Genomic DNA, 19,868 nt, shown 5'->3' with positions numbered 1-19,868 from the left:
CTTCCTCTTGGCCGTTTTGCATCGGATCACCCACCCTCCCTCCCTTTAATAGGGTTCTTTTCTTGTTCGCTTGACCTTGCTATGCCTGTCATGGGGTTGTCCGCCTTGGTGCGGGGGCCTGGTAGGAATTTTGCCATCTGGCTGATTGGCTGGTGCCATTTGGTTTTCGCCTACTGCGTAGCAAATCATCACAACTTGTAAGGTTGGCGGTTAAGCATTGGTTAAATTGGTGCTTGGAGGGGTAAGTGCCTACCCCTCCAAATGATGCGAACGGAATTCCGTTAAAGGAATCCAGGGGCTTGCCATACAATTTGTCCTTGTCCCCGGAGTCGGACCTGCGGCCGTGCAAGCCCCACCGGAACATGAGGGTGAGTAGTGTGAGACTGATGCCCAGCTTCACTTTCTCACCCAATACTTGTTTCCCACACTGGCTTCCGTTGGTGTCCGGAATGCCAGCTCTGTCCCTGAGGGCATGGACAGATAGTCATAACCAATGCCTAAGCAACCACTCACATTTTTTGTATTTGAATAAAGTTGTGGCCAAAATTATGCCAAAAACCTAAACAAAAATTGATGTGTGAAGTGTGAATTTTTTGGGGTGGCAATTGTGGGACTCAACACGCAAATATATATTCCATAGAATCTTACATTGTGATTCGAGGACCCAATCCCCGCTTGGGGAATGAAGACATGTGGACACAGTATATTAGGTTCATGGGCAAGAAAAGGCCACAATTTTATTGATTACAGCATGTGAGAAGGTATTGGCTTAAGCATTGGACCACAGCAAATTTGACTCCACCCACTCAGAGAGGGGTGAGTCTGATGAGGGGTTAACCACCAGTAGGGGGAGCCTGTTGATGCTAATACAACTATAAGCTCTCCCCTGATGTCACCGAGGGCCGTGCCATGGCCCCCCGCCCCACGGGGTATCGGAGAGGATCCACGATCGCCGGATTCCTTTAACGGAATACCCATAAGTGAAGGGGTAGGCGATGGCCACACCTTGCCCTTCCACACACCAACAACACATTCCAATGCCTAACCACCAAATACCAAGAAAGTTGTGGCGATTGCTACGAGATAGGCAAAAAAAAAAAAAAACCAAGAGGCCGGTGCCAATTTGCCAATTGGAAAAAACTCCTACCAGGCCCTCTGGGCAACCAGGGTGACCAACCATGGGTCTATAGTAAGGTCGAGCGAGAAGCTACGCCCTAAAGGGAGTGGTGGGTGGGTGACTCGTGGAAAATCTGAAGAGCAATGGGGGGGAGAGCTGGCACGGCCGCATTTGAGCGGCTAAACCATGCCCCCTGCAGTGGCACCCGATTGGGTGCCCAACTGGGAGGCGTGGCGTGCCACCGATGATGAGAGGGCAGGGGTCAAAATGCCCCCTGCATGACACGGGAATCGTCTCCCACTCACAATCCCTCCCCTCCGGAAGGAGGAGAGGCTTAAGCAACCATTTTTTTGGGGGGGGGCAAAGGTCATAAAAGAGTCATGCAAGTTTAGATAATGACTGAGAAGAACTCAACCTCCTCTGGCTCACCCATCAGCCTCTAAGCCCTTTTCTCCAACCTGCTTATCCAGCCAACCACTATTTCATGGACTAGCCTGATGGAGAGTAGCAATGGGGAGATGGATCAGACCCTATCAAGTATCCAATGTCAACAAGGCAAAATATGTTTCCATTTGGTTCATAGCTAGGCTTGGAATAATTCCTGCTGTTTCTCCGTTATGGATTAAACTTCTGTTGCAAATTACAATACGGTGGTACCTCTGGTTACGTACTTAATTCATTCCGGAGGTCTGTTCTTAACCTGAAACTGTTCTTAACCTGAAGCACCACTTTAGCTAATGGGGCCTCCTGCTGCTTCCACACAATTTCTGTTCTCATCCTGAAGCAAAGTTCTTAACTCGAGGTATTATTTCTGGGTTAGCGGAGTCTGTAACCTGAAGCGTATGTAACCTGAAGGTACATACTTATCTGTAAACCGAGGTACCACTGAGGTGCCTTATAGGCAACAAACGAAAACCAACACAGCAACAGACAGGACTACGGAGGAGCTAACCGTCAATAATATATGGCTCCAGCCTTATCCCCCAATTTTCATTATTACATTGATATAATCACTCAGTTACCCCCACAACCAAGTAAGCTGCTGGTTAATCACAACGAAATTTCTTATACAGTACCTACTAATATGCAAATAATATCACTCCATCAGTTGTCACAGTTATACACAGTGGTACCTTGGGTTACAAACTCCTCGGGTTACAAACTCCGCTAACCCGGAAGTAGTACCTTGGGTTACGAACTTCGCCCCAGGATGAGAATGGAAATTGTGCGCCACCGGCGCGGCAGCAGCGAGAAGCCCCATTAGTGAAAGCATGCCTCAGGTTAAGCATGGTTTCAGGTAAAGAATGGACCTCCAGAACGAATTAAGTTTGTAACCTGAGGTACCACTGTACTAAAATTGAAAAAACCTGAGACCGCATCTAAGCTATGCTTGTTTGACATAGTTCAAGTGCTACTTTGGTAATGTACTAGAGCGCTGCCACCCCATTTGCTGTTCTTGCCAACCCCACCTACCAACCCCTTGCCAATCTACCTTGCCTCACACCTGGAAAACCACTCCCCCCTCCCTTTGCACCTGACCAAAATCCCGTTTCTTTACACCTCATCTATCCCTTCACAGCTTGCACATAACCCCTTCCTTCTCCTCTCCTCTCCTCTCCTCTCCTCTCCTCTCCTCTCCTCTCCTCTCCTCTCCTCTCCTCTATATAGCTCACCTTGGCCACTTGCCGCCTGCATGCTCACCTGCCTGTTGTATGGCTGTTGTCATGCTGGATTTGCCATCGCCACCTATTGGCAACTATTGAAATTGTAGCACGATGGCAGTCTTGCAATTTTACTATACAGTAATAAATTTTGTGTTGTTTGTCAATTTTAGCATTTTTACTGTGTGTTCTCATTTTTTTAAACTTTATTCTTAGTACATCTGGCATTTCTGCTCAACAACAAAACAAAGTGTTGCAATTTTTTTCTAGTATCCTTTATGCATTGTTGGATGTTGCTATCTGCAGTACATTGGTCTGCTATACACAAGAGTAGTGCAACTAAGGTTTATTATTTCTTAATTACAAAAAGATTTTTTAAAAAAAGAAATAGTTTCTCAATTGCAGCTCTATAAATTCTGAACTAATCATTCAAATGACTGACTTCTAAAAAAGAATCAGCCTATTATTCTCTTTATGGGAATTAAATAAAGAAAAGAGACCATTTAAATGGGGAATAATTAGAATCATGTGCAACACAATCTCATTATGCTTACTTAGAAGTAAGTTACACTGAGTTCAGTGACACTTTTTAGCTAGTAAGTAAGTAAGTAAGTAAGGGAAGCAGGTGGCGCTGTGGTCTAAACCACAGAGCCTAGGGCTTGCTGATCAGAAGGTTGATGGTTCGAATCCCTGCAATGGGTGAGCTCCTGTTGTTCGGTCCTTGCTCCTGCCAACCTAGCAGTTCGAAAGCACATCAAAGTGCAAGTAGATAAACAGGTAGATAAATAGGCGGGAAGGTAAACAGCGTTTCCGTGAGCTGCTCTGGTTCACCAGAAGCGGCTTAGTCATGCTGGCCACATGACCCGGAAGCTGTCTGTGGACAAACACTGGCTTCCTCGGCCAGTAAAGCGAGATGAGCGCCACAACCCCAGAGTCATTCGTGACTGGACTTAACGGTCAGGGGTCCCTTTACCTTTACCTATGTTTAGGATTGCAGCCTTAAAGGACTAGAGGGCCTGCATCAAAGGAAAAGCTGATTTATTTCAAACCTCATGTGAAGCTCTGTGATGTTAACATATGAGAGTGCTGGAGGTGAAATAGTTAAACAGGTTACCCAATCAGAACCCAGGGGGTGGAGTCAGAGGGACTATAAAAGCAGCAATGGGGGAGGCAAAGGGAGGAATTCGTTGGGAGTTGGGTGGTTGGTTGGAGTGGGAGTGAATTGGGATAGAGTTTGTCGATATGTTGAGTTAGTGTAGTGAAATAAGCTGAGTCAGGAACAGTTAGGAGCTAGGAAGACAAGTAAACATCTGAGAGGTGGTTTTAGTGAGTGAGAGCAGGTAGCGGAAGTTATAGGTCTGGATAGGCACCCCATGATTATAATTGACCGATACCGTTTATGAAACCACACGCTTGTTAAACTGCAATAAATAAACAGAAGTTGATGTTCCAATGTAACCCTGACTGGACTCAGTATTTTACCAGGTAGGGCCTGGGTGGCGACAGCAAGAAATGAAGTGGTGGCACAGGGATCAATAGACGGTGAAATGTCCGGGGACCTTGTGTGATCGCCACACTCATTCTCCACCCTCTTGGCTTCTTTACTTTTTCAAATCCCCACCCCCACAACCCTGCTTTACTTGAAAAGGTATTACTAGTTATTTTTGAAAAAAACATGCAAAAATCAGTCTTCACTCATCTACAGCTGATCCCATCAACAACCAGAACAATCTGGTTTGAATGTAGGTTTTGATGCCACAGGTAAGCAAATAGCAATTTGATTTGAGGCCACTGCCAACACTGTAGCATGTGAATCAAGTACTGCAAAACAATTACTGACAGGAATGTTAATCTCAAAAGGGAGTGCTGGACAAACAAAAATTAATTCTGCTCTGTTTAGATTTCACCACAGAGGGACTAAGGGCAGGACTAGACACACACACATACACACACACACACTGAACTTTGATTTATTATGAGGAATCTTGCAAGGAACAGCTCAGAAATGTTCTAAACAAATATAACAACGATAAAATGCCTCTATCCTTTCTTATATAATGGGACTAATGCAAAACCAAGTTGCCTATGGAAATTTCACTACCACCTCACAGCATGGCTTCTTGCTCTCCTCAGTTGTCGCCACTGGATTTCAGGTCCTCTCCCATCAGGGTTCTCTCATTCTCTAAATCTCTAAGTCCAATTTACTTCTTTGCCTCCTGGTCAGAACATTTGACCAATCATGCTTTTACTCCTTGTAGGACTCTTACCTTTGGTTTTCTTCTAGAAACCAATCACTGGTTTTATAAAGATAGTCAAACTACCAAAATCAACAACAATTCGTTGAACTCTTGATGAATCCAAATTACCTCTGGTCCATTGCTTTGTTTAATTTTTTTTTTAAAAAATCAGGCTGTTTATTTGTCCCAGTTGCCTGGAATTTGTATTCTTTGTAGTAAACATAGTTGTCTGGGCAAAGATCTTTTGACTGGATGTGTGCCCATACTCCGCAGTAAAGTTAAATCTGCTTCAAGTTGTTCAACTACTAATAGTGTATGAGCCAAGGCTAGATCTACACAGCTATAAAGAACGCTCTGAAAACGATTTGCAAAAAAAGTTGTAAAGCTGACAACTGAAAGCTGACAGTTGCGATTTCAGCTCTACAGCGCCATCTGATGTCACAGTGTTATAACGCATTTATAACACTGTCTTTTGACTAATGTAGCAGAGTCCCACGAATGCACAACTTGGCAATCACTGTATATTCCCCCCTCCCAAATAGTTAATCTCAACATTAGTAAATACTGAAATCAAAATGGACTTCCAGCTTAAATTAACACTATAGTTTGCATTCTCTTCCCTGCTCCTTCTAATAACAGGTATCACACTGACCTTAGGGGGTCATAAAACTGCTACACAGAAGAAATGTAATGAACTGGAAAAGCAAACAAGCCTGATGTGAAGAGAGAAGCCAGGGTACTGCAGTGGCAATGTCATTAGTCAAATCCAGTGAGATACACGATCTGCTATTTATCATTGTGCCATTTCTGAACTGATAATCACATGCAGCAGTTCAACAAGAACCCATTAGCACTAAACTTGTCCTCCGCTTCAGAACTTTGCTTTCTAAAAGCAAAGCTCTGATTCTTGGTAAGGGGTTCACAGTTGTGTTTGTGAGTACAGTGTTTACTCTCCCGACAACATTTCAACTTGAGAGAGTCCCATTTTCTGGAGCCTAGAGAAGGATTGGGCTTTACTTGACATTGTACCAGGTTTTGAAATCAATCAGAGCGCAGTGAGATTTCTAGCCATCAGGCCATTCCGAAACAAAGTTTAACAGCGTAAAAGTGAAATAAGGTAGCATAAATAGAAAACAATGCGGACATAAATAAACCGCAGCAGAGATAAACCGAACCATGCTTAATTTCCTTGGCAAATCACAACTTGCGCTTAAAAAGAGAATGCAATATTTCACTGCCTTCTGAGTGTTTCAGAATAGCATGACAAGGATGAAGACAGTCATAACTGAACTGGAGACATCTCAATAACTTCTAAAGGTTGTATAACGGGGCTAGGAGAGAGACAAGTCCACATTCCCCACATTTGTGCTAGGACTCAAAGTACAGTGTGATATGTCAGAGACAAAACCCTTGTCCTTTGAAGGGGCAGAGATTTTGGCAAACACAAATGTTAGCCTGGCTACCAAGGCTACCTGAAGATTTTGGAATCCTGTTCTTAGTGCTAAGTGCATACAAGGTTTTCCTTTTCCTTTTTCCAGCTTTGGCCATACTTAAGAAAACTAGAATAAATTTAATGTTTAAAGTTGTTGAGAAACTACAAGGCATTTAATCTCCCCCCCCCCTTTTTGAGGCTATGAGCAAAGAGAGAATCTCTCGGGAACTATAGAAGCACCGAGTATTAGCAGTTATAAAATGCACTACCAAATTAAATGGCTAGGGTCTGAAGAAATAATTGCAGTCCAGATGGCATGGGAAGGTGAAAACCCAGATCTCTCTGTACACATGGCAGTGACAAAGATTTCCCTCAAGAAAAGACACATGCTTGGAATGCCTGAAGTTTTGGCTACAGAAACGAATGCACACAGAGACACGCACCCACACCCCAGAAGCAGAAAATAGCCACACCCAATGTCTGTGTTTCATGATAAAAGCACAGACACACTATTCTGATGCTATAAGAGAACTGAAGAAGGCACCTGATTGGGGGCTGTATTCTACTGTTCTGTTTTTTCAAAAACATTTTGCAAGAAATAACATTATCAACATACAGACAAAAAACAGTACCTTTCAGGAAAATATTTACAGTAATACAGCGGTACCTTGGTTCTCAAACACCTTGGTACTCAAACAACTTGGAACCCAAACACTGCAAACCTGGAAGTAAGTGTTCTGGTTTGTGAACTTTTTTCAGAAGTCAAACGTGCTCTGTTTTGAGTGTTACACTTTTCATTTGAGTGCCACCCTTCTGTTTTGAGTGTTACGCTGAGGTCTGTCTGTTTTTGCTATTTATTTTGCGTTTTTGTTTTTGTGTATCTTTTCGTTTGTTTTTGTGACTGTGTGGAACCCAGTTCAGCTACTGATTGGTGGACTGTGTGACTGCAGTACATTGTTTATTGCTTTCATTTTGTGGATCGCTGGTCTCGTTAGATAGTAAAATTCATGTTAAATTGCTGTTTTTGGGGTTGTTTTTGAAAGTCTGTAATGGATTAATCCGTATTGCATTACTTTCTGTGACCAAGTGCGCCTTGGTTTTGGAATGCTTTGGTTTTGGAACGGATTAAGTTTGAGAACCAAGGTACAGTGGTGCCCTGCAAGACGAATGCCTCGCAAGACGGAAAACCCGCTAGACGAAAGGGTTTTCCGTTTTGGAGGTGCTTTGCAAAACGAATCTCCTATGGGCTTGCTTTGCAAGATGACAATGTCTTGCGAGTTCCTGCGGGTTTTTTCCCTTCCCCCCTTTTTCTAAGCCGCTAAGCCGCTTATCAGCTGATCCGATCAGCAGATAAGCCGCTAAAAGCCACTAAAAGCCGCTAATAGCGCTAATCCGCTAATCCGTCAATGGGCTTGCTTCGCAAGACGAAAAAACCGCTAGACGAAGAGAATCACAGAACGGATTCTTTTCGTCTTGCGAGGCACCACTGTACCACTGTACAAGCAATGTGTCATGGTGCAATGCAAGAAAGATAATCTAATTGTTCTCAATATACACGGTTACAACAGTGGAGTGGACTACTGTATGATATAAACCACCCTGGGATCTGTGGATGAAGAGTGGTATATAAATGTAATGAGTCATGATAACAACAAGAACAAGAACACCACTTGACATTAGAATGCTTTGAAGGGTCTGCCACCTTTCTTTTCCTTCTCATCTAATTAAATCATCCCAGAGTCTTCCATGTATATTCGGTGTGCGTATTCAGTTTCTGGCTCATTCGTGTATTCAATACATTTATACCAGATTGCATGAAAATGGTCTAGATTTCTAATTGCTCTGGCTACATATAACACAACAAGAAAGTTTCTCAGCCACTTGTACTGTCATCTGCAGTGTCCAGGCTGACCGATGGGGATGGAGACACTCCTTCAGGTTTACAGGGCCAGACCCATTAAGGGTTCGAACCTGCACCAATTTGGACAGGTCTGAAGATGTTCCCCAGTTTGGTGGGGGTAGTTCCAACCTGCTCCAATTTGGATGCCTCTCAAGAAATGGTTGCCAAACTTGGCACAAATGTTCCTGAAGAAGAGGTGATGGACTTCATCTATGTTTGGATGCTGGGCATCATTTTGAATAAAGATGGCGGACCAAATTTTCCCTGATTAAACATTAGCTCTCTCTTCGCAGATTGATTTGAAGCTGGGTCAGGTCAGAGTCCTGGGTTGGTGTATACATGCATATACAACAGGCACATGGCCCTAAAACTCATAAATTACACTATCATTCATATATATATATATATATATATATATATATATATATATTTGCTTTCGTAGATTTTCACGGGTACAGGAATGCAGGTTTTGGTGTCTTCGGGTGTCTTCCCGTGTAAGAGTCGGGGTGTCTGTGCGACGTTTCGACGAGGTCTCACTCGTCATCTTCAGGCTGGTGCTTTCGGCTTCTTGTTACTGGAACAGAGCAGAGTCTGGTGTTTGAGTTCCTATAAATACTGTTGAGGGGTGTGGTGTATAGCCTCCAACGTTGGAGGCTATACACCACACCCCTCAACAGTATTTATAGGAACTCAAACACCAGACTCTGCTCTGTTCCAGTAACAAGAAGCCGAAAGCACCAGCCTGAAGATGACGAGTGAGACCTCGTCGAAACGTCGCACAGACACCCCGACTCTTACACGGGAAGACACCCGAAGACACCAAAACCTGCATATATATATATATATATATATATATATATACAATGACATACTTTTTTGTTTCTTCAAATTCTCAGCACTGAAAAATTCCTGCTAATAAAAGGCTAAAACCACAGTAATTGTAAGCTCTTAACAGTAATTATGCCTGAATGCAATAGTTAACAGATCATGCTAAGTGTAAGCGTGTGGTTTCCTGGATATGAGATCATGGTCACTTTGCTCCTTCTCATTCATTCTGCAGCAGTACTGATCTAAGAAATTGTTTGGTTTCACTGTAGCTCATGGTTTAACTTTCCCCAGACTAATAATAATAATAATAATAATAATAATAATAATAATAATAATAATAATAAATTATTTATAACTCACCCATCTGGCTGAGTTTCCCCAGCCACTCTGGGCGGCTCCCAACAGAATATTAAAAACACAGTACAGCATCAAACATTAAAAGCTTCCCTAAACAGGGCTGCCTTCAGATGTCTTCTAAAAGTCTGGTAGTTATTGTTCTCTTTGACATCTGATGGGAGGGTGTTCCACAGGGTGGGTGCCACCACCAAGAAGGCCCTCTGCCTGATTCCCTGTACTTTCCCTTCTTGAAGTGAGGGAACCGCCAGAAGGCCCTCGGCACTGGATCTCAGTGTCTGGGTAGAACGATGGAGGTGGAGACGCTCCTTCAGGTATACTGGGCCGAGGTCATTTAGGGCTTTAAAGGTCAGCACCAACACTTTGAATTGTGCTCGGAAACGTACTGGGAGCCAATGTAGGTCTTCCAAGAGTGGTGTTATGTGGTCTTGGCAGCCGCTCCCAGTCACCAGTCTAGCTGCCACATTCTGGATTAGTTGCAACCAAGGTTCAGCTTATGGTTTATGGCTTGTGGTTTGTGGTAGAGCTAAACCATGACCCTGGGTTCAGACGACAAACTAACTCAGGCCATCCCTTGGCACTGTGTGGCAGTGGAAAAGCCAGGGAGCAGCCACACAGCTGTAACATTCTCTCCTAGAGCCTGTGGGTTCACACTAAACAGTGGTTTGGCAAGTATGCAGCACAAACCAGACTACTGTCTTAAAGTCCAAAACACAATGTATTAGCAGCACCTGATTCCTACAAGTTAACTGCTCTTATCTAGTAAACAGTTTCGGCCTTCTTTCAAAAAACCAATTTCCACACCTAGACTAGGTCTATGTGCATAAATGCTATGATTTCAGGGCTATAGTCATAATAACTATCTTACTCACTGCCATGGACTTACAGAATGAAGACAATCAACAGGGGAGATCATATCTTGAGAGAAACTTTCACAAGATGATAAACTTTATTCCTAGCTTGCAAATCCAGATTAAAGGCAATCCTGGATAACGCTAGCTATGATTAGCATCAGTGCGGATGTTATGCTACACAGCGGCGTAGCGTGAGTTGTCAGCACCCGGGGCAACGCAAGTAATTTGCGCCCCCTAACCCGGGGCAAGGCAAGTAATTTGCGCCCCCCGCTGCCGCCCAAACGACGCCGCTTGCCCGGAGGAGGAGGGGGGCAGAGAGGCGAGGAAAATGCAACGGCCCAGCAGCTGCAGCAGCACTGGCGGAGGCGGGGCTGTGAGGAGGGGCTGCCTGGCGCGTCCTCCACGGCGAGCGCTGAGAGCCGCTGCCTGCCGGGCGCCTTCAGCCGGGCGCTGCGAGACATGCGGCTCCGCTACAGCCTGCGCCCGAGGCTCTTCGGCGACTCCGGAGGCAGCGAGCGCGCCCCCCCAGAAGTTGCGCCCGGTGCGGCCGGCACCCCTGGCACCCCCCACGCTACGCCACTGATGCTACACCATCTGAAAAGGAGGGGAGATTTTCATGGGATGGAGAATGCAAGAGATGGGGTTATGCCTACAATATTGCAGCAGTGATGCCAGTTTTCATATTTTACAATCCAACTGCATACCTTCTTCGCTCCATTCAATCCAGTATTCTTACACAATATTTATACACAAATAGTAACCAGATAATAACAAGAGTCTCTCTCTTTTATAACATTAAAAAAGTTCATAAAAGTGTGCATATATATATATATATATATATATATATATATATATATATATATGCTTTCGTAGATTTTCACGGGTATAGGAATGCAGGTTTTGGTGTCTTCGGGTGTCTTCCCGTGTAAGAGTCGGGGTGTCTGCGACGTTTCGACGAGGTCTCACTCGTCATCTTCAGGCTGGTGCTTTCGGCTTCTTGTTACTGGAACAGAGCAGAGTCTGGTGTTTGAGTTCCTATAAATACTGTTGAGGGGTGTGGTGTATAGCCTCCAACGTTCTGGGCAGAGAGGAAGTTCCTAGATTAGTGTGCCTTTTCTTCTTTTGTTCCTTAATTACTTGAGGGATATCTTGGGTGATTTCATGAGTGATATTCTGAATATCACTGGGTGGGTCATTAATTACTTGAGGGATATCTTGGGTGATTTCATGAGTGATATTCTGAATATCACTGGGTGGGTCATTAAGTGACCCACTTAATGACCCACCCAGTGATATTCAGAATATCACTCATGAAATCACCCAAGATATCCCTCAAGTAATTAATGACCCACCCAGTGATATTCAGAATATCACTCATGAAATCACCCAAGATATCCCTCAAGTAATTAAGGAACAAAAGAAGAAAAGGCACACTAATCTAGGAACTTCCTCTCTGCCCAGAACGTTGGAGGCTATACACCACACCCCTCAACAGTATTTATAGGAACTCAAACACCAGACTCTGCTCTGTTCCAGTAACAAGAAGCCGAAAGCACCAGCCTGAAGATGACGAGTGAGACCTCGTCGAAACGTCGCACAGACACCCCGACTCTTACACGGGAAGACACCCGAAGACACCAAAACCTGCATATATATATATATATATATATATATATTTGTGAATTTCTTGAACAGCAACATTCTGCCCATTCTACTCTTGGGACTTTTGTTAAAACCTGGCAGCGCAATGAGCCAAAAATTCTGACACCTGGAATTTCCTGGGTTGTCTCCAAAGGGAAGGTGGGGGAAAATCTTCCAACAAACCCATTGCTTTGCCAGAGGTCATCTTTTCTCTGTGCTGGGAGTTGCATTTATGGCAAATAACCCAGACTGCAGTGAAACATTCAGCTATTCAGATTCAGCAACAACTTCAGAAAGCAATGTTATCACAAACTGTTACAATGTCATCTGTCCTTATAGAACAGATCGAGCTTTAGAAACAAGTTCACAATAGCTACTGTGTCTGTAATAAAAAGAAAAGAACAGGAGACTAGTCATACTAATACATAAGCTAAATCATTTCTCTCCCTCTTCTAGCCATTAAGTCCAATTCTCCTTAGAAAAATGAGTCATAATGCAAAGTTGTTCTAGGTTCCCAAAATTAAAGCAAGACAAAGAAAACTCAGCAGCAAAAAAAATATCTGAGGAGGTTGTTTTTATTTGTTTATCTTGCAGTAACTTCAAAGGAACATGTAAAAACAGGACTACACTTGTAATAAGGTTCTTTCACTGATGTTTCCCTTCATATACAGAGGATGTGGGAGTTTCTCCACGGGAATTCCTTAAGTCTTTTTATTTAACTTTTGCAAGGAAATAAACACAATTTTCTTCAAAACCTGGGATGCATCACATTAACGAAAAATGTATAATGCAATTGCAACGGTAGTTTTCATGCATACTGGATGCAGGTGCAAACACAGATATATGTATACCTGATTCAATACTGCTAAGTCCCTTTGAAATCTCCTTCTTAACACATGTCCAAAGTGACAGGAGATCATGTTCAAGGGCTAGCAAATGCCTGGGGCAAACAGGTAGCTCACATTGCCTGGCAACTCAGGAATAGCCTGCTAGCTCAGCAATTCATTGCCCAGAGTAAGTGCTTATGAACACTTACGTTTCCTCTGTAATTTCTATAAACACTGAAAACCCAAAGTGCTGTTTGCTCCAATTCAGCCTTAAGAACCGGGTTTTGTGAGGAAAACTCCAGAGGAAAAAAAGGCACTCAGGGATGGAGCTTTAAAGTGTGGACCTGTGTCTGCAAACAGCGGAGCAAAAGGTATGTGTGGGTAAGCCCTACAGGAAAGCAGTATACTGTATTTTTTGCTCTATAAGATTCGCATTTTCCCTCCTAAAAAGTAAGGGGAAATGTGTGTGCATCTTATGGAGTGAATGCAGGTTGTGCAGCTATCCCAGAAGCCAGAACAGCAAGAGGGATCGCTGCTTTCGCTGCGCAGCGATCCCTCTTGCTGTTCTGGCTTCTGGGATTCGGAATATTTTTTTTCTTGTTTTCCTCCTCTGAAAACTAGGTGCGTCTTATGGTCTGGTGCGTCTTATAGAGCGAAAAATACAGTATCTTGCAGCCTGCAAGAACATGGCACAGAATGCCAGTTATGCATTACCAAAAGAGAGGAAATGAGTCAACACAGAGGAGGGCAAAAGAGGGCACATACTTGCATAAAAAAATCCATGTGTTGATTTTTATGTATAGACACTTATTTGGAAATAACTACTAAAACTTAAATAGAAATACAGGGCATCTCACCATAGTAGCGTAGACTGTGACCGGGTGACCTGTGTTTCTGTTCAGTCTGCTGTCCGGGTGCTAACTGTTGATGAGTAGCTTCAAGGCCCCTCCTGCTCTCCCTTCTTAGGATCTTTAATTCAGACTTGGACCAGACACCTCTTCAGACAGTGAACACCTTTAAACAGAAGACTAACCTATGATATCCCTTCAAGAAGGAGGACTGTCGTCTGTAAAGTAGGACACCTGGCTATGCAGCAGGGATGGGTAAATGTGTCCATTTCAGTTTTGCTTCATTTCTCTCTCCCCCCCCCCCGCCCCAGTTTTAAGTTAACCGTATTTTCACATTAGTTTGCATTTTTTTAAAAAAAGATGGTCTCATATAAATTCATTAGCATTTTCTTGCCGATTTCTCCTAATGCAGTTGTAACTCTGAAGTCAAACGGAATCCGTTCCGGAAGTCCATTCGACTTCCAAAATGTTCAGAAACCAAGGTGCGGCTTCCGATTGGCTGCAGGAAACTCCTGTAGCCAATCGGAAGCCACAAAACCCGTGCCGGACGTTCGGGTTCCAAAGAACGTTTGCAAACCGGAACACTCACTTCCAGGTTTGCGGCGTTCAGAAGCCAAAACGTTTGACTCGCAAGGCGTTCAGGATCCTAAGTACGACTGTACAAACATTTGTATGCAATATTGTCTTAATATACACACTTTCCCCAAGCAATTTTCCCCAAAACAATGCATTTTGTATGTTTTTTCCTCCACTTATATGTGCACACTGTACTCTGGTGTGTGCATATTCACACGCACCGGTGGGCTGGTATACTTCGTTGCAAAATTTGAAGAAGGATGGATGTGCTTCAGTTCTTGTATTGTTATGGAAAGTGCAAATAAAGTAAATTTGCCTGTAAATGTGAACTGAATCGAATTTCTTCCGCATCCCTACTTGTCAGGATGGGGTCTAGTTTTGTCATCAACTGTTGACCAGCAGGAGCAAGAGGTAGTGGGAATGTGGGAATAGAATTCTGCCTGGTACTGCCTTTACTTCCATCCCCTGGTCATCAAACTCAGTGGCACAGGAATCAAGGGCTGAAGCACAATGCTCCCAGTTCAAACAGGGCAACCTGTTACCAAACCTTCATCCAAATAAATACCCATAAACAGGTACAATCTAATTAACAAGTATTAACATAGATGGGTCCCAAAGGCACTTTTATTCATGAGCTGGGAGATAAAAGCCATATGGAGGAGGAACCGAGTCTCTAGAAGTAGGGATAAACATAAGAAAATAACCTTCCATTTCCCCTATAATTTCATCTGTTTTCTTGAGCAGAATATTATTTTCCCTGACCATTTATTGAAGCAGGCTGTGGAACTATGGAAGCATACCTTCCTGTTTAACTATAGGCTGTCTACAAGCTGGTAAGAATGTTGCTGACGTCTCATTCAGAAGCAGTCTACAGGGTAAGCTGAAATCTTGTTGGGGGAAATTCCAGCATTTTCATTATTTGGGCTTTAAGAAACACACACACTGTATCAAAGCATATCAACAGGTTATCGTTAACTGAGGAGGTAAAACTCTGCTCAAGCCATATTCCCAGATAAGCTCATTTTCTTATGTGGATGGATGGATGTATGGAAAAATATCCAATCCTTTAAAGACTCAACTGCAGTCAGAAATAGTACAACCTCACATAGAATTTTCAACTAACAAGAAGAATAAACCATGAACCAGGGTGGATAAAAATTAATGCTTTTTTAAAAATAATATTTTTTTTATTTAAATCAGATTTTTTAAATTTTAAATTGGATTTTTAAAATAAAATGCTTTTGGAGGAAAAATCTTTCTAAAGACAGTCTTCTATTTAAGTTACATTATAGTCCAAAGGCTATTCATCAGAAAATGATTTGTGTGCTAAAACTCTAAGTTTTTTTTTTAAAAAAAAACTGTTTAAACACATCAGTTAGCAAACATGGATACATATGCTATAATGTTATTGTTTTAGTTAAATAAATTGTTTAAATTGTTACTGAGGAAATGATTATTTTTCACCTTCCAGTAAAGTACAGCATAAAAGTTGTCCAAATATAAACAGTTAACTTATTAAACCTCACAATAATTTCATCATTATCTGTCTATGTATTTCTAATAGTATAACAAAATCAGTAATTTTTGATATAACTGTAAAAACTACTCTGAAAATTTATTATTCCAAAAATGAAACCTTCATCTGGTTGTCAATATTAAGATGATACCAGCAAGAATTAGTCTTTCTGTTAAAAAAAATTGATTTAAATCAAGTCTGACTGACTAGTGATTTAAATTGTGATTTAAATCTCGATTTAAATCAATTTGATTTTAATCAAATCCGCCCTGCCATGAACAAATAAAATGCTGAAAAGTTACCAATATATATTGATATCAGGCCTATCAAGTAGCATCTCTCCATCCATACAACATTTGTTCTATCTACAAATCCATATGAGAGTTTTAAGTTTTGAGCGACAGAAGGAAATGAAACTAATCAGCATTAAATAAACTCAGTTAGAAATCGCAATGGCTGCAAAGGTGATAGAAACTATCATCACAGTGTAGGCTATTATTGGCTTTGTGAAATTAATTGTGAACTTGGGGTAGGGCAATACAAATTAAATTCTTTACTGTTCTAAATAGGACTGACAGTTAATTTCAGCTATGAAGAATGCAAATGAGAATAATTTGGAAATCACCATGTTCAAAACAGAATCAGAGTTTTGCTCAGAGGTTCTGCTTCCCTGCAAAATGGCACAGATGCTTGGACAACCATATTCTCTGAGGCACAGCAAAGTATCCTAGGTGTGCTTTACAAAGTGCATTCTAGTTCAATGACCTCGTGTGTTGCATGTTAATTCACAAGGGGCGCAAATATCATCTTCAGATGCAAGATCTGGTACCCAGGATGTTGTATGCATGCCACTTTACAGTGTCTCAATGATATATCTCAGGGATGTCCAATGGGTAGATCGTGATCTACTGGTAGATCACTGGGCCATCACAGGTAGATTACTGGGCTGTTGCAGGTAGATCGCAGGATGACAGAAAGTGATCACTCCCCCCCAAGAAACTGTGGCCTCCCCCCCCCAAGAAAAGCTCAGCATTTTGGGCGGTTAGCCACCATCTTGGGCAGATCATTGCCAGTTTTTTTAAATAGTGGGAGTAGATCACAGTCTCTTGGGAGTTGGACGTGCCTGATATATCTAAAATGAATATCTCAGTGTAGCTTTTGCATTTATAGAAGACAAACATTAAAAGCCACGTTTCATCAATCATACACACTTTTCCTAAATTAAAAAGATGAGCTCTTCAAAGGCAAACATGCACTTGACTGGTAATGCCAATGCGGATAAACTACATCTTTTGCAAGTGCTTAGCAGCATCCAATACACCATGTCCACCAAAAAGCAAACTATGCATGGTATAGAATCACAGAATCATGGATTTGGAAGGGGTCCCAAAGGACATCTAGTCCAACCCACTGCAATGCATCTCTACTAGATCATACATGACAGATAACTACCTAACCTCTGCTTATAAACCTTCAAGGAAGGAGAGTCCACCACCTCTCATGGCAGTCTGTTCCACTGTCGAATAAGCTCTTCCTGTCAAAAGGTTCTTCTTGATGTTTCGTTGGAATCTCCTTTCTTCTACCTTGAAGCAATTGGCTTGGGTCCTACCCTCCAGAGCAGGAGAAAACAAGCTTGCTCCACTCTCCATGTGACAGCCCTTTAGTTACTTCCAGATGGCTATCATATTACCTCTCGGTCTTCTGTTTACCAGGCTAAACATTCCCAATTCCCTCAACCATTCCTCATAAGGCTTGGTTTCCAGACCCTTGATCAACTTGGTCGCCCTCCTTGGCACACATTCCAGCTTGTTAATATCCTGCTTAAACTGTGGTGCCCACACAGTACTCCAGGTGTGCTCTGATCAAGGCAGTATAGAGTGTGACTATTACTTCCCTCGACCTGGAAACTTCTGTTGATGCAGCCTAGAATAGCGTTAGCTCCCCCCCCCCGCACTCTTGATGACTCATATTAAACTTGTGGTCTACTAAGACCCCTAGGTGCTTTTCACATGTACTGTGGCAAGCCAGACATTCCCCATCTTATACTGATGCAGCTGGTTCTTCCTGCCTAAGTGTAGAAGCTTACATTTGTTCCTAATGAAATTCATTTTCTTAGTATGGACCCAGTTCTCCAATCTATTAAGATCATCTTGAATCTCCATTCTGTCTTATGCAACATTGGCTACCCCTCCCTCCCTCTCTCTCCCTTCCTTCCTTCCTTCCTTCCTTCCTTCAACTATTTTTGGTGCCTTTGCTCTTTGAACTAAAGGCAACATGTGACTGGGTTAAAGCACCTCTTCAGTAGCGGTGGCACTACCCAGAGACCGTATGGTGCCTGCATCCTGCTTATGCATGGTGCCTGCAGCTGATTTTTGCCAGTTCTCTTCTCTCACTTAAGGGCAGTCCTCTCTCTTCTTGACGTTCCCCCACACCATTCAGAAGGGTCACCCAGGCTTTTCGTTTTGCACAGGGAGCTTAAGTGGAAAAGGTAACTTTGTACTGAACATCTGGATAGAATGACCCCCTCATGTCTCCACATCTACACTCACCATTCCTCCCAAAGCAATAAGGATGGTCTTTAGAAAGAGAGAGAGAGAGAGAGAGAGAGAGAGCTGAAAATTCAGGTAGGCGTCTGGTATATCTCTGATGGGCTGGGCTCTGAAGAGGACCTCCAATGGCTACAGCCATACCCACCAAACATTGCTTTTTGTTCTACATCCACTCTTCTGCCTGCTTCAAACATATTTCCCCCATCTCATTTCCCTCAGCATACTGTGAAATCCACTCCTATTTTAGTAGTTCACACATCTCTCATCCTACCTTTTGAAAGTACAATTTAGAAGGCTTCCCACCCCAAGTCTTCTACTTCTTGTAATTCCCAAAGTATTTCTGTGATATGTTTCCAAGAGACGGGCGAGTATGGGTAATACGCTTGCCAAGTATAGCTAAAGGCTTTTTTAAAAAAAACCAAAAAAAAAACATACTCCAGTGAATTTATCTTGATCAACAATGGAATTTTCACACGAATTCTATACTTTGAAGTCTAACATCTCATGAAGGCAACATCACACATGGGTTCTTCACAGATTTACAGATTATTTATTTCCTTACATATATTGTTATCGCTAGACAACAGAACCTGTTCGTGTGTGTGTGTGTTTGAGGCTGCACAAGTGATAGAAAGCATCACTAACAGTCAAAGGATGACCAAGCGAGTAGCTGAGTGGTCAAAGAAGAAAGAGGCCAACAACAAACTCTAATAAATTAATCAGCATGGATAATCATGGATAAAACTAAGATTTTTAATCAGCTACCCTACGAACATGTGTTGCCCATTTAAGCTTTTGCACATCTGTTAATTTGAAAATGTTGAGTAATAAGATCCACATAATTCTTCCAAAGACTAAAATCTTGATCACACAACAGTTTTTAATTAATGTCCTCAATGTTTTTACCTGGCGTAGGATTTCTTTTAATCAGTTGACTAAATTATTCCTACTCCGCTAACCCATTTACTTTTAGATGACAGTCCTAACAATCAATCCTTCGGCTTTAACACTAACGCTATCTTATCTCACGCAGTCACAACAATGCTGTCAGGTAGCTGGCAGATGGTTGCCCCGAGGGGCACATAAAACTTCACTTGCTGGGAATCTCCACTGTACCTTACAAATCCTGGTGATTTAGCTATACATTTGCCATCCGCACAAGTTGTATTAGCTGGGAGCTGGGAGCTAATGCATGAGAGGCACTTTGAGCACCTGAATATGATGATGAGGATAAAAAACAACTCTAGTGTAATAATGAAACTTCAAACTGTCTGTAACAAATTAAACCTAGTGTCAGGAGCAACCACGACAATGCCTAGGAACTCTTAGTTTTGTGTGCAGTTGCCACTGGAACTGTAGTTTGGCGCATTTCCCCAGACGTTTGTTGCTTAGTTGTTTAGTTGTGTCCGACTCTTCGTGACCCCATGGACTAGAGCACGCCAGGCACTCCTGTCTTCCACTGCCTCCCGCAGTTTGGTGAAACTCATACTGGTAGCTTCGAGAACACCATCCAACCATCTTGTCCTCT

At 42.6% G+C, this 19,868-nt stretch overlaps 1 protein-coding gene across 11 annotated transcripts in view; it reads right to left on the bottom strand.

Annotated features, from left to right (window-relative positions):
• The window catches only part of TAFA5 (TAFA chemokine like family member 5), a 354,249-nt gene that overhangs the window by 5,522 nt on the left and 328,859 nt on the right, over window positions 1-19,868 (bottom strand). For 7 of the 11 annotated variants that reach the window (XR_014223828.1, XR_014223829.1, XR_014223830.1 and 4 more), the window contains one exon: window positions 13,709-13,865. The exons of the other annotated variants lie outside the window; for them this stretch is intronic. The gene's annotated coding sequence lies outside the window, so the exon portion shown is untranslated. The remainder of the gene's footprint in view (window positions 1-13,708; window positions 13,866-19,868) is intronic. 11 annotated transcript variants of the gene reach the window in all.

This window comes from Podarcis vaucheri (genome assembly GCF_965113315.1).
Source record: "Podarcis vaucheri genome assembly, chromosome: 10".
NCBI classification, from domain to species: Eukaryota; Metazoa; Chordata; class Lepidosauria; order Squamata; family Lacertidae; genus Podarcis; species Podarcis vaucheri.
This window is presented reverse-complemented; position numbering and strand designations above follow the sequence as displayed.